The sequence below is a fragment of the Bactrocera oleae genome, chromosome 2 (genome assembly GCF_042242935.1).
Source record: "Bactrocera oleae isolate idBacOlea1 chromosome 2, idBacOlea1, whole genome shotgun sequence".
In the NCBI taxonomy this organism is placed as follows: Eukaryota; Metazoa; Arthropoda; class Insecta; order Diptera; family Tephritidae; genus Bactrocera; species Bactrocera oleae.
The window spans coordinates 91543032-91558896 of record NC_091536.1 but is presented as its reverse complement, the minus strand read 5'-3'; the positions used below and the strand labels follow the sequence as shown (position 1 = coordinate 91558896).

The 15865-nt window shown below is 34.1% G+C and overlaps 1 protein-coding gene and 1 pseudogene across 1 annotated transcript in view; both read right to left on the bottom strand.

The window, feature by feature from the left end:
* PolA2 (DNA polymerase alpha subunit B) overlaps positions 1 to 15865 on the bottom strand; it is a 100982-nt gene that overhangs the window by 45628 nt on the left and 39489 nt on the right. The window lies entirely within an intron of this gene.
* Positions 409 to 2462, bottom strand: LOC138855854 (uncharacterized; annotated as a pseudogene).

Below are 15865 nucleotides of genomic sequence, written 5' to 3'. Positions count from 1 at the left end.
TTCTATAAGGTTTTAATATAAGTAGTTAAAAACCGTACCATACACAATAACATTTTCGTGAAATTTTACAGCTGATATTTCATTTTAATGATTTTACAAATTTATACAATTACACTTGTGTTTTTATGTGGTTTTAGGCGATAAATATTTTCGAATTTTTGTAAAAGTAAATAGTAACTAATCTAAAAATTTTGAAATTTGCGGTGACCACTATATCTCTGAACTGGATCATCTGAAATTAAAAAACCAAACAGATTTCATTAAAGTAATGTTAAATTTAGTAATTAATTGAAGGAATAAGCAAAATTAAATTTGAGACTAAGCGGTTTAGCTGTTTTCGAGTAATCTTGGTCACACGTTTAAGGTTTGGAATGCACTTTACATGGTATAAAATTTTTTTTTTTTAACTTACATAGAGTCGTCTATTTCAGGCCCATATAAGAGACCCTCCGCCAATTCGGCAGCTTCTAATAATGCGAGCTGATGTTGTCTATGAACCCTTCTTCCATCTCGGCTGCTCTAATGCGCTCTGCAATCGAAGATGTTCACACGCCGCTCATATTCTTTTTCGGCATGTGAATGCGCATTTGGTCCAAGTGTAATTCCTATTGTCTTCATATAATACAATTTTGATGTCATTCCTTCATTTAATATGCTTGCAGCTATGTATGCAGCGATTTCCATATTCCGGAACAATTTTGATAATTGTAGCTCTCATTCTCCATTTACACATCTTTCTAATAAATTCTTACTGCTGAAATCTGTAAAAATCGGACGTATAGCCTCAGCAACATCTTCTGATAATTGCTCATAATCATGTTCGAAAGTGGATAATTGATTGGCAGCTGCAGCCCTCTGCCAGCTGCACCATGAGTCTGATCCATCCGGGCACTTGTCGTGATATGGTTTTTCGTCAGTTGAACAGAAATGGTAATATATGGCCGAGATAGCATTATACATTTTTTTAATGGAATCCCAATGTCTCCTTATTGCTAAGCCATAATAAACTGTAAACTTATCGATCATCTTTCCAGTAAGTTTGCCTTTTCCACCTTTTTTTTTTGTATCTTTTTTCATTTTTTGTTTCAACTGTTTCAACAATTTTTTGGACACAATCTCGTAGTCGCGTGCCCATTCTTTCTGTACGTGTCCCATACATTCTTTCTTTACAACGTCTTGATCACCATAAGGGGCAGCCTTTAAAATTCCCGAGTACGTTTTGGAGTCACCGTCTCCGATGTAATTTTTGTACATGACTCCAAGTTTCTCCAATGACCGTTGGAACATTTCGACGATTGCATCAACTTCCATTTTCCCAGAAGAACCAGCATGATTTGCAGTCCAAGTATTTTCATGTTCTGCATGCCATTCATTATATTCTTCGGTATCGAGTTTCTTCTTTCCAAGTTTCACACAGTTCGCAGTAGGCACTTTTTATAACAATATCTATGATTTTACCAGAATAGTATCCGATCAATGATGTCACATCGCACAAGGAAATATACCCTTGCTTTTTCCATGTGTCATCGCCAGATTCAGTTAATTCTGTCGAATGTTCATCACCTTGATGTGCGAAAGTTCAATTTTTTTCTTCATTACAAGCCTGTTGAAAAAGTTTTTCGGTGGCTGTTTTTACACTGGAGTGAATATTATTTATTATCAAATCGTAAGTGGGCTGTGATATAAAAGCTCGCATGTCCATTAATTCAAAAAAATTTTGCTGCACCTTTCAACACTAATCCCAGGACTCTCATGACAAATGAAAATCGTCGATTTAATTCATAAAAGTGCGCGACAAAAGGATAAGCATTTATGTTACGATCTGCACACTTATTACACAGCAAAACAGTTTTAAAACCAAATCCTCATTAAGAAGCTGTTTGAAACTTGACATTTCCGTCACAGATCTTACATATCACATATTTAGAAATTGCTGAAAATACTGTTATAAAATTTAAAATGCGATACTCAGCAGACGGATCACGTGTAACCGAGATTTCCTGTTGTTCTTTAAATGTTTTCGCCCAGGCACTGAAACTACTTCCATCCATTTCAGCTGTTTTTGGATTAAAACAATTTGTGCGCTTTTTTGTTCTCGACTTACGTATGTTAACAGATTTTCTCATTTCTTTGGAAGACTTCATTTTCACGAAAAATTACACAAAAAAAATTTATAAACGAACTCACAAGTTTACCGCTTGGCTTAGCTGCGTATACTGACTACAACTCTTAATTATTTTCCAGTTTACGGTTCGAAAAATAAAAATTTACATTTCAGGTGTAAAAAAAAAACAATCACACTGTTGATTTACACATCTAAATACATTAGAAGGAAGCATTTACAATAGGCAGGTGCATAAAAGGAATAGTGTTCAGGTAGTAGCTGTCGCTTTGGCCTTGTACTTCTAAGCACTTTGAGACGCCTTTTCAAATTTGCGTGTAACTTCGAAAATATTCACCGGAACAATATGAAATTTTCTAGTGTATTCTTAAATATATGTACATTAAGAAAAAAAAAAAATAATAAAATCGATTTTTTGAAAATTCTGTTTGTAACCCCTAAAACGTACCTATTTCTTATTCTGTCCCAACTTTTCTCAAAAGCATACATAACTCAACTTACCCACCCTATTCTGACATGCCATCACTGACAGATTGATCTAAAGAAGAATGTTGTGCTTTTTGCATCACCAGTTGAGCAAAGCTAGCGCAAAAGTTAGGGTGAGAACTCAGAGAAAATATATCTTACTTAATTATACATATTACTTAGAGCATACAAATAGGTTGGGATGTGAAACAATAATGTGTATGAGCACATTTAGTAGAATAGTTATTTGTGACCAAAATTTTAGGGTGCAGCCATAAAAGCTATTTCTACATAAAACTATAAAAAAAAAAATTAAACACTCAACCAAGAACAATGAACAAAGAGATTGTACCTTTCTAAATACAAAACCCAATCACATATTCAAACAAGCCCTACGGTTAAGAAAAAGCAACGCTGCTGTTAAGCTGCTGAGTGCACATTAGATCGTTTACCTTAAGGAGTGGTGGAACATCTTTCGCAAGCTATCGCAATAGTTTCTAGCAATACAAAAGAAAAGCAACACAAAGAACTTGGTTAAATGAAGCGAAGAAATGACAGGAAGCTGGGGAGGGAAGGAAACTGATCCTTTTGCGCATGTGCAAAGTTCAATTGCAACGTCAACGTTTATGCAACGGCGGCGGTAATACTACATGGTAGCATAGAAAGCAGTAAACAAGCGAATATAAAAAAGTAGAAAGACTTAAAAGGCGGTTGGTACTCCATCAGCAGAGAACTCCGGCAATCTTCCTCTTCACTGGCAGCGATTATAAATAACGTTAAAGCCATTACTTAATATTAAAGTGGAAAACGTTGTTGCCAACCGTCAGCCCAACGACCGAGTGAACGAACGCTGTTGTTTATATTGCAACCGTAACAGCAAGATGCTGTGCTATGTTTGTACATATGTGTGTGAATGGTAGTACTATAGGTTTCTTTGTGTTCATGTTTATATGTGCATGGTAGTGTTGTTGTGCTGATCTTAACTGCTTCTGACTTTCTACCTTTCGCTCGTGCGCTGGTGAAGGGTTGCTTAGTATGTATACAGTATCTACAAGTACATATACATACATACGTATATATATATATCCATAAGTGTTCATTTGATACCACCTTTCCTTATGCTACAATTACTAACAAATTTTATTTGATTTCTGTATTATAACACTCAAAACTTTGATTTTAATTTATTCAAGAAAATCTCGTGGTTTACAACGCGTTGCTAACCTTTTTACCTTCACATTATAAATATGTATGTATGTATAATAGGGCATGCTCGGCACTTGAAATTAATAAATTTGGCTATTAGGGCGTTTGAATGTGTTGCCTCAATTATAGTTCGATCACCATTATCACAATAATTTCTGGCCATTAGAGTAAGCGGTAGTTTATTGATTGGTTTGCTACACATTACAAAAACACCTACATATATACTCGTTGTAATTTTGTATAATTTTGTTGTTTCTTGTCGGAAATGGTGATCGAGCATGCGATTGCCGGATTATCGCCCTATTTACTATATATTACACTTTCAAATTAATTATGGAACACCAAGTTCTAAGGTCGTTTGTTTTTGAGCGGCATTTGATGGGTTTACCCGTAATAAAATATGAATGAAGTACATTTCCGTTAAGCTGAATCTTTGTTTAAAAATTTATTGAACTTTTTTGAAATAAACTTTATATATTTATTTATACCAATCTCCTCGAGAAGGAATTAAGATTGATAAACATTATTCAATTTTGAGTGAAGAAAACATTTCATAGATGAAACGCTGCGATTGTTAATAAATAGTTTCATACTACAGCTATTTTTAATAATTTCGAAAGGGATGCATATGTTATGATCAGTATACTTTTGCGTTTTTTTTTGCGATTCCTCTTTTGATTATATATGCCTCAGATTTTGGAATCTACCTCAATATATTTCTTTTATCATTCTACTGTGCTTTTATAACATTGTCTTTGTAGTCAATATTTCAAAATATTTATATATGCATCTATATTTACTAGATTAATTTGAGCTTATAGTTAAAATAATAGACAGAATTAGTTCGTATCATCTTAATTAAAACGAATACTTACAGACCTCGTGTTTTTTAAAATATTTCATATATTTTTATAATTTTTTCGGAGATTTTACCGTTGCCGAGGTCAATAATCCATGCTAAATTTCGTGAAGATATCTCGTCAAATATAAAAATTTTCTATACAAGAAAAGAAGCTGTGGATCGTTCAGATTGTACGGCAGCTATATGCTATAGTGACACCGATATCGGCGGTTCCGAAAAATGAGCAGCTTGTTGGGGAGTAAAGGACGTGTGCAAAATTTCATATTGATATATCAAAAACTGAGGGACTAGTTCGCGTATATACAGACAGACGGACATTGCACGTCATGATGATCATTTATATACACATTTTATAGCGACTCCGACGTTTGCTTCTAGTTCTTACAAGCTTCGTGGCAAACTAAGTATACCCGGTTCAGGGTATAAAAATCTAAGAACACTGTGTTATAGAGTTTAAAAATTGTGATTAAATAAGTGTTCTCATATTTTTTTTTGTATTGTAATAATTTAAGAATCTTAAAGCTTAGTTTTTCGTTATCGATTTGTCTCGTTACTCTACTGGTTTCCTTTGATTAAATCATTAAGTGTTTTTAAATTATAAATAAATAGGACAGCATGACATTTTTCCAAAAAAAAATTGTTCAAAAATATAAAACTTCAAAAAGGCACGATCGAATAGGACAAGACAGCAGTGTGTGAACTTAAAGTTAAAATCTTTGGCTTTTGGTATCAAAAGTGTATTGAATCAAGCTCCGCTTCTACAAGTAGATTTTGTCTCTATGTAGTTCTCTTCATTTGCTTGTTCGGTTCGGAAATAAAGGCAAGCCGTAAAAAATTATATGTTTCTTTTTTTCAATTTCACACTCTAATGAGAGAAAAGGTGAGTTTTTGACCTGTGAATCATTGTGGGTTGTGAGTTTTTTGATGCTTTTTTCGGGGTTGCATGTAAAATGAGCATGTTCTGGAGAAAGGCAGCAGAGAAACGTTTTTCACTCAATCGTCAATTTTCAGTATACCGAAAATAAATTTATAAATCCTAAAATTAATTTTTATTTTACAAATCGCAAACAATGTGACTGATTAGTGCCGATTTGTTTTTGATATACAGAAAATGTAGTCATATAATAGGTGCATTGATATTTGACAAGTCTTCTAATTTTAGTAAAAAATGTATCTACACCAAAACCTAGATTTTTTATTTATAAAAGTCACTTAATAAATGATTAATAATCCATCTAAAACATATTCTTAATAAATTACTTTTTGTGTTTTTAATAAAAATGCCTCTAATTCGATATACCTATATGCAATGTATGTAAATATAGGTATAAAAATAAATATTTTTTATATTCAATAAAATAAAATAATATATTTAATTCAACAAAAAAAAAGTGTCTTAAATACACATTATAAAACAAAAATCAAATGAAAATCCATTTGTTTATTTAATGATAGAAAGTTTTATCTGTGTGCAAATTGATTTTATGGCACAACTCTCTGACACAAAGCTTAGCTGTCACCCTCCTTTTGTTTAATACTTAAAGTACAGTTAAATACTGCAAATATTACTTTTTCTTCGCTTTAGTATTTATTTTATTTTGCTACTTACTTTTTGTTTGCAATGCAATTGTTGTCAACTCAGTTGGCTGACTGGCAATAATTGCGGTTAAATACGTACCTATTTACACACACTCACACAAACGTATTATAAACGTCGATTTAAACGTCATTGTCGTGCTGTTCGGTTGCCACCACCAGCATCATCAGCAATGCGACGTCAATGATGTCGCGCAGCCGCCGAAAGTCGCCAGATCGCGTCGATACATTCAGGGTGATATCTTCTCTATTGAACTGAACGAACATTTAACAACAATTTAAACATTGTACGAGTAGTTATTTATTAACTTGAGGATTTTTTCCTGCGCAATATCGCAGTATTTGCTTTTTACCTCACTATTTGTTTGATAATGCTTTCAGCTTCGTATTTTAATGGTTTTATACGTTTTTGCGTTGTTTTGACCCAACTTAATAGACGAGCATGAAATCTAGTCACGAACTTGATTATGAATAAACCGTGCACTAGATCCATGTTCGCCGACAAAATAGAGCCGCAGAAGAGATCAACAGGCAACAAATACATATATACACACATATACATAAATATATATATATATATGTGTGTGTCTACGTAGTTGCTTGCCAACTGCCAGTTGTTGCAACAACAACAACAGTAACTGACATCACCACGATCACCAACAACAGCTGAGACAGCTGGAAGGAACGGTGGATTGGCAGTTTTTTGCACTACGAACCGAAGCAATGGATCGCTGCTTGGCGTTCGTGTGCGCTTGTTGGCAGAATGAAACGGTTTGAAATGTTGGCAGAAAAAAGTAAAATAGAAAAAAGAAAAATAAGGAAAAAAAAACGTTGTGTTGTAAATTGTTGGCAACAATGATGACAAGAAAATTTTTAAACTCTAGTGAGATGTTCAGTGTTTTTACGAATGTGCCGAAGACAAAGGTGGCCGCGCAGGCGCAGCGTGCAAGATAGGGTAGGAGAATTTTGCAAAACCAATTTGAACCTAATAGAGCGGAAAGAATGTGCACCTACTAAAGTCATTGTAACAACATTATAACAGTGTAGCGACGCCTGCGCCATGGCCGCCACTGTGGCAACGTGAAAGAGGAAGAGGGCGGATCATTTTCAGACATTTCCATTAAAAAATGAAGTTCGCCGCTGTTTTGACAACGACCGCCATCGCCATCGCCGATGTTAACTTGCACGAAGGCGCAACGAGCGACAAATAAATACAAACAGCATATAAACCGCGGGAAAGAAGCGCAATTGTAGAAGCGTTGTCCAAAAGTCAGTGAAGACGACGAAATTTAAGAGCTTGTTAGAAATAACTAACCACTTACAACGTCATTTGCAGCCACGAAATGGTTGCGCGTTGCAGCGCTAAGCGCGTCTAGCGCAACTAGTGATGTGCGCGCGCCGTTAGTTAGGCAGTTAGTCAGTCAGTTAGCCGTGCTAGCTAAATTCACTTTAATTACAACACTTAACATGGCTTTCATTTCTTGCTCTCTGGTGACAAGAGGGCAATGTCAGTTGCGCCTCAAATGCGCGCCAACAACATGCCACAAACAAGCAATGAAACAACCAAACCACCAACGGTCGTTCGATTGAACGGTTGCACGCCCGCTGGTCGGCCAAGATTGACGCGGGGTTTCTCGTTTCAGTTTAGTGGCAGTAGGCAACATAAAATGATGTTCGAAGCTGAGATGCGACCGACAATCACAAATACAATATGAGTTTGCGCACGTCATTTGCGCGCTGCGCTCCACATCCGCCTGCATTTGACTTTTTGTGGGATCGCACGAAAAATTCCTGCCACTTTTGTACATTTCATTTAGTGTTTACTGTGCCTTTGATTATTTTTTTTTTTTTAGGCTTTTTTGTTTGGTGCGCTATATTTTTGTTCGCGGGAAATCGTAACGAAAATTGTTGGAGACAAAGCTAACAATTACAATTTGTTCGTGCAATGTGATATGCTGTGGCACATCGAGCGCTTACAATTTTTGTTGCAGCAAATTTATTTGAAATTTTATTACCACAGCATAGTATTTGGAGTTTAAATGTTGGAGGAGCGTCCAGGTCAACCCACCACTGTCAGGCGAGTCAGCGCAGCAGCCGCCCGCTTTTGTTGTGTACGCTGCTCTGCTGTTAGCTGACACGCCAATGAACTGTGATCACCGCGGCCGGTCAGGAAGCGCTAGGCGAATAAGTTTTATTGCACGATCACGATTTTGTGGCATTTGTTGTGATTTCGCGCAACAACACTCCTCGCGCTACACATTACCGCTTGCGCTTAACGACGAGTCAAAGCGGCGCTCGTTCGCGCGTTGTTGGAAAATGTAATTTGTTGGCCAAATTAGTGGTAATCGTGTTGCATGCTAGAAAAGTATCTTACGTACATAGACAGTAAGTAAACTGTTTCTTCAATTCCTTTGGAAGTGCACAGTAGGTGTAGCAATTGTTGCCCAAAATCGGTTTAATTTGGTTGCTATGTGGCGGAAAACGCTTGGCAATTGGCTAGTGGAGTTGCGCGGAGTTAGCAGCAGTGGGCGCCGTATGATGAGCTTGACATGTGAACACGATTTGGGAGTGTTTACGCGAAGTAATATTGCTTTGTGAAACCATTAATTAAGTGTGAAACGTTGAACTTTGCCATGTTATAATATAGCGCCGGGTTTTTGAAAGCAATATGAGCAACTTAAAGAGTAATATCAAAACATAAGACTAATGAACTACAATATGACTTGGCATAATTGTCTTGTAATTAAAGAATACAAGTGAGGAAGCGTAAATTTAAGCGTAAATGAACTCGATATAGCAAGGGTAGATAAGAAAAAGGTTTAGAAAAAATGTGGCTTGCTTTTGTTGGACGATATCTAAAAGCAAGCCAGGAAAAAGGGCAAAAGCTCAGATAGCTTCGATAAAATATATCTTCTATATAATACGTATATATTTCGATTTAGATATGTATATCAGAAAGTTTTCATATTGAAGAAAATTCTTTAAGACATTTTAACGAGGGCAAATTTTTCATTTAGTCGTCTCAATACGATTTTACCCAAAATTAAAGGTAAGATCACTATATTTTTTAAACGATTATGCTCTGCAAAAAGTGGACTCATATATTTGAATACAATTTTTTTTTTTTTCAATTCAAAAGACCATTAATTTTAATAGTCCGCCGAAAATTCAGAGTGAATTTGAATGCAAGACACTCAGAGGGGTTTCATTAACAAAAAAAGGTCTGATAAATTTTATCAGAAAATTTAAAACAAATATCACAAAATATATATTTTTTCCTAGTTTATAGTCACAAGTAGGGCGACAAATGAACTGTTATACCGTGTGATGGAAATAGGGAGTACGACAAGAGTTTCGTAATAATAATTTTTATGCCACGCGGTTGACAGAAAGATACATTCGCTCGTGACGTCATGAACGAAAGAAGGGAAAGGCTTTGCTAACATACAATTTCAATGAAAGTTTGGCAGTTCGTTTCGTTTGTAAGCCAATGCCTTACAAACATGTTTCTAACATTTGTGTTAAGTTAAGGCATATACATATTAATAAATAAGCGCTTTAATACAAATTAATATGCATTTAAAATGCAATATTATACTACAATAAGTTTTGTTGACAGTTTAAATTGATTTTAATTTAGGTGTTATTTATATAGAAAATTTATGCAAACATTTGCTGTTTATTTTCATTTTAACAACAGTTTGCAAGTCTACTTAAAAATGTTATACCATTCATGATGAAAATATGAAATTAAATATTGAACAAAAAAAAAATTAAAACAGATAATAAGAAAATTTAGGTCGTAAAATTAATTATAGAAGAATTATATAATAAAAAATTGCCTGAGAGAGCATTGATATATTTTAAATATTTCTTGCAAATGATCCAGTTTCAAAGCAATAAGATACAAGAAGACACGCAATTTTTTTAATAATATTACACTTGACCACACATTTTCTTAAAGACAACTAAACATTTTTTTGCACAAATTTTTTTTTATTAATTCAGCCGTTGACAGCCTGTCACGTCCTTACTTGTTTTTTGCAGTTCTTTAGTGCGCTTAGAAAAGGTTATGTGAAAAGCTGTAATCAAGGCAATCAATGCAGTGAGAATTATTAACTAAAGTCACATGGAATTGAACAAGTTTGTCACAAATTGCTGATGCAATCATACAATTTTTGAAAACATCTAATTCCTATTAAAAAAATGTGTATATTTTAATTGTAGAGTAAAGTCAATTAAACACTTGGGTTGATGCACGTTTAATACTGAACGGTCCTCTTATCTTCATATGTATGTATGTGTGTATGACAATATGTATTTACATCAGTATATACTCGCACAACATATAACCGTGTTAAAAATAAGCAGTATAGTTTTTTATGATCCCAAAATACGTTATATCAAAACTGTTGCCAGGAGACTCGTTTTTACGGAACAGTAAAGCACCGGGGTGTGTACTTGAATAAGAACTATCAATTTGACAGCTTTCTTCCCTAAAAATATTTAAACGAAATTTTATGCTACAAGATGGTTAAACTGCGAGCCGATAACACTGAGGCTACAGCAAAATGTGATCTTCGAGATTTAAATTTGCATCGACGATGGAGTTTTGGACGAAGCTGAAGTATATCTGTTTAATTTTCAAGATGTTCGAACATATGACTGAAATACCTGACTGAATTAAATTTAGAAGTTTAACACCTGTTACGAAATTTTGATCACTATCAACACAAAAATCTTTCGTAAGATAATTTCTTAGTGATCTTGAGTTAAGGTTCTCAACCCACGACCCAACGAGATTTGCAGTATTTCGAAGAGTTTTCTTTTAACTTGCTAAAATTTAGCTCGCCACTGTGAGTCCATATCTCATTACATATGTACATATACATATATTCTACATATGGTACATATATACATATATTCTTCTACATGCATACATATTAGAGATTCTACAGAGGCGTGAATAAAATAAAATTAGAACAAATATTTCATAAATTAATAATGCATATGCCTTAAAACATATATATGTACATATATAAGCTCACACAGTGGAAAACGTCGCAGAGAAAGAGAGCAAGTGCGAGAATTTCACAAATGCAGGCGTTATTTACGTATCACATAAAAAACCACTTTGCATATACATAAATACGTACATACGTACATATAAACATACATATATGAAATTACTACCTACCGCAAGCGTATTGATGTTGGGCACAGTTCGTTGTCTAGTCTAGTCTAGTCACAGAGGAGAATCAAATAAAAATTACGCCACAGCATTTACATACTTGTCAACTAAGCGCATATTAATCAGCTAAAAGCTCTCATCAGACATCAAACATTAAAAGAAATCGATTTTCTAATAAACTAAAGCAATTAGACGAAGTGAAGGTGTCGCTAGCCGGAATCGAAATGTTATGCGAGGAAAAAATATTAAATTAAAAAAAAAATCTAAAAAAATTTATATGGAAAATATTAATGTTAAATTGCAGCAGACAATTGCGTCACTAGACTTTCGTGAGAAAATTTCAAAGCAATAAAGTAAAAGCTTGCCGACATTAATTATTCAGATTTTATAATGAAAATAATTACAAGCTAACGTTTTTATAGCAATTTAACATTGTATATTTGTGTATTCTGTATGTAATAGTAACACATATAATCACAAACATACAAGGGTATAGCACAGCACCACATTGTCGGTTGAAACTTTTTAATCAAACTATTGCTTATTTATAAGCAGAAAATAAGCAGAGAAAAGTGTTTAAATCCGATAGACTGAAAAAAAAAATTTATGTAAAAATTCAGAAAAAAAAACTTAAATAACAATTAAAATTGAAAAAATAAAATAAAATAAAACAAAAGTAAAAATGACAGAAATAATAAAAATCAAATGAAATAAATCACAATGCAAGCAAGCCGCAACTTCATTAAAAGTATAGGCAAACACTTACATACACATAAAATAAACAAAAGTATAACAAGGCAGGCGCGTTCCATAAAAAGTAGGTTCGTTAAATTGGAAAAAACCTTCAAGCTACTCACATACTTCAATTGCAAAAAGAAAACAAAGGCAAAACTTATATTTTTTGCAAGCTTAAGTTTAAACAACAATGACGTCAAACTGTCGAACGGCTGCTGAACAACAAAGAAAAAACAACAACCATATTATTACACTTAAATCCGCCTTCGCAACGATTTGTTACTGCGATATCGATTGATATATATAAAGAACATACAAGTACATACTAATATATTATATCGACATTTTTTATAAGTGCCGATCAGAGGCGCAGATTTCAATTTAAAATATATGTATACCTATGTTTGTACACAAAGTGCTTCACCTATGTGTTGGAGTATTTACAGAGCAGCAATAATAATTCGTGATTTTATTGTTTTTTATATATTTAGGATGATTTTCCTTTTATGTACAATAGAAGTGTTTACTTGTAACGACTATGTTACCATTTGTCTAGACTAACTTATATTTAGCATGATATTATTTATTTGTTTGCTCTTACATTTCAGCGCTGCGCTCTTGTTAAATATTTACAAGTGAAAGTAACATCAACATAGGTATGTGGACATTTCATTCAAATGAATAACCCCTCTTTCCCTCGCTTCATTCTATTTTGGCAGTATATTTGACTTAAACGAGTTTTTTGTTCGACTCGCCATTCTAAAAATTTTGACAAACCTCTTTCTAATCTATGTTCAATTGGTTATGACCTCATATTTGATTTAAGCTATTTTATAAGTTGTTGTATGTTCGATTCGCCACTCTCAAATTTTTTTTAACAAGCCTGCAATAAAGAGAGCTTTTCCCTGATAGTTTGATCGCCTTTGTAGTTTTCGTAAATAAACGCTATGTTTTACCAAAGATTTTTTGACGAAAAAAACCGGTTTGTTGTTGTTTTAGAAATAAATTAAAAATAATTAATGATTACTAAAATGTAAAGAAACTACTTTGACATATGTACTTATATATTAACGATTCTCTACTAACTATATACCAAATTTTACTTTAATTGTGTTTCCGAACTCGTCTCAGCCGTCTTCAAACACGTCTCAGCCTCATGTTTTGAATTCAAAGCGACAGACGTTAATGAAAGCAACATTTTTTTCTAAATGGACACGCATACTGACTCAGGCAGTAAGTCATAGCCGCGCTGATGAGAACATACCCACAAATGGCACAATGAATTGGGATAACAGTGACAATGCTGCATGCCACTACACCCTCATTGTGAACGCCCTCACTGAACCGCTTAACGAAACACGGCTTGTCGGTCAGTTAGCGGGCAAACAGCACGTAAGTACATAAATACATATTTAGGTGTATGGGTAGGTGCATGTGTGTGCCAATTGGTGTTGCATGAAAACAATAAACACGAAATAAATTAGCATATTACTTGTGCGAGTATTATTATTATTATTGTTGTATAATTTTTATGGCGATAAAAGGCAGCGTCATATGGTGCGAGCGCTTACATTCTGTTTTCTTGCTTTTGTTTGCTAAATTTATTTTTGCTGCTTTTCACCGTTTCAAAAGGCAAATACTGATAAGCGTAAACGAATGTAGACTTTTTCGCTGGAATCCAAAAGTTTTCATATGCATACAAATATAGTAAATATATTATATTATACTACGTTATTATGTACATACATATGTAGCTATGTATGTATTTAAACAAAGCAACAAAGTTTGCAACTGTTGTAAAAGTTTACGAAAACTATATGGTTGAGTAATTATGCAAATCGAAATTGTGAAAGCTTGTTGTTTTTAAAAAATAATAATATAACGTCATTGTTCAAAAACCAAAAACTCGAATGAGAGAAAATAGTATGCATAATAATCTATTTAGAAAGTATAAAAGTTCTACTCGATCCCACATTTCAGGTAATTACTTTTGTTGTTGTATATAGAGTTAAAGATATGTTTCGAAATTGTCATGTAGAAACAGAACTTAGTAGATTTTTGCTTTGGTTCCACATTTCTTTAATCACAAAGTAAACACAATTTTCAAATACGAATAAAGGTATTTTTTGGGAGATCAAACAACTCTATAAATCTGTCCACATATTCTAAAGTTCATTCAAATGATGAAGAAATTATGATAAATTTAAAACCAAATCGATAAATATATTATCTCTAGACTTTTTGAAGGTCGGATGATTGATCTCTATATGCCAATTAGTCGCTGTTTCCTTACAATGCGAAATTTAATATAAAAACAAGTAAGGAAGGGCTAAGTTCGGATGTAACCGAACATTTTATACTCTCGCAAAGTCAAATGGTATACTCGTTTGAGATTTCTTTGTGGATTGACTGATATTTTCGGTAGAAGGTCAACTATAGGCACTGGGGTCCACATATTTAGTACTTAGGGGTTTGAACAGTTTTGGTTCGATTTAGACAATTTTTGGCCGCAAGGTGGCATACTTTAATTGCATTATTTACGCAAAGTTTTACTCCGATATAATCATTGTTACCTGATTTGCATAGTGGAAAGTGAAAGAATCAGATGGAATTAAAAATGGTGTTACATGGGAAGTAAGCGTGGTTGTAGTCCGATTTCGCCCATTTTCGCACTATTTTCACACCGTCAATAGAAGTGCTAAAAACATTTGCTTCCAGTGAATTTTGTTAATATAGCATTAGCGGTTTAGGAGATATGCACATTAAACCTATTAGAGGCGGGACCACGCCCACTTTAAAAAAAAAATTTTAACTGCAGATGCCCCTCCCTAATGTGATCCTGTGTACCAAATAACAGTCTTGTATCTTATTGCGGAGCTTAGTTATGGCAAGTTATTTGTTTTTGATAAATGGCGTTTTGTGGGCGTGGCAGTGGTCCGATTACGCCCATCTGCAATACCAACCGTCTCACGGTACCATGAAACATGTCTACCAAGTTTCATAAAGATATCTCAATTTTTACTCAAGTTAGAGCTTGCACGGACGGACAGACGGACGGACGGACAGACAGTCACCCGGATTTCAACTCGTCTCTTCATCCTGATCATTTATATATATATAACCCTATATCTAACTCGATTAATTTTAGGTGATACAAACAACCGTTAGGTGAACAAAACTATTATACTCTGTAGCAACAGGTTGCGAGAGTATAAAAAACTTAAACAACGAGTTTGCTTGAAATTTTATGTTTCCAATGGAATCATGGAATCGTTCAAAATATTGTGAGTGTTTTGGAAAGACCACTTTATCACGAACACAAGTATTTCAGAGGCACAAATCATTCAGTGAAGGTCGTGAAGTCATCGAAAAATTGCTTCATGCACGTCGACCAACCATCTTTGTTAATGACGATAACATCGAAAAAGTTAACAAAACAGTGCTTGTAAATCGTCGTTTTCATCAGAGAGATATCAGAGGATCTCAACATCTGTTACAGATCGACTCAACAGATTTTGGTTAATATTTTGCGTAAGAAGCGTGTCAATGTTAGACTCGTACCAAAAGATCTGACTTTTTTGCAAAAACGACGTCAAGTAGAAGTCGCAAAAGAGATGCTTGATAACGTAGCTGAGGGCCCTACATTGTACATTTATCAAACTCCTAACTACTGGTGACCTGATTGATA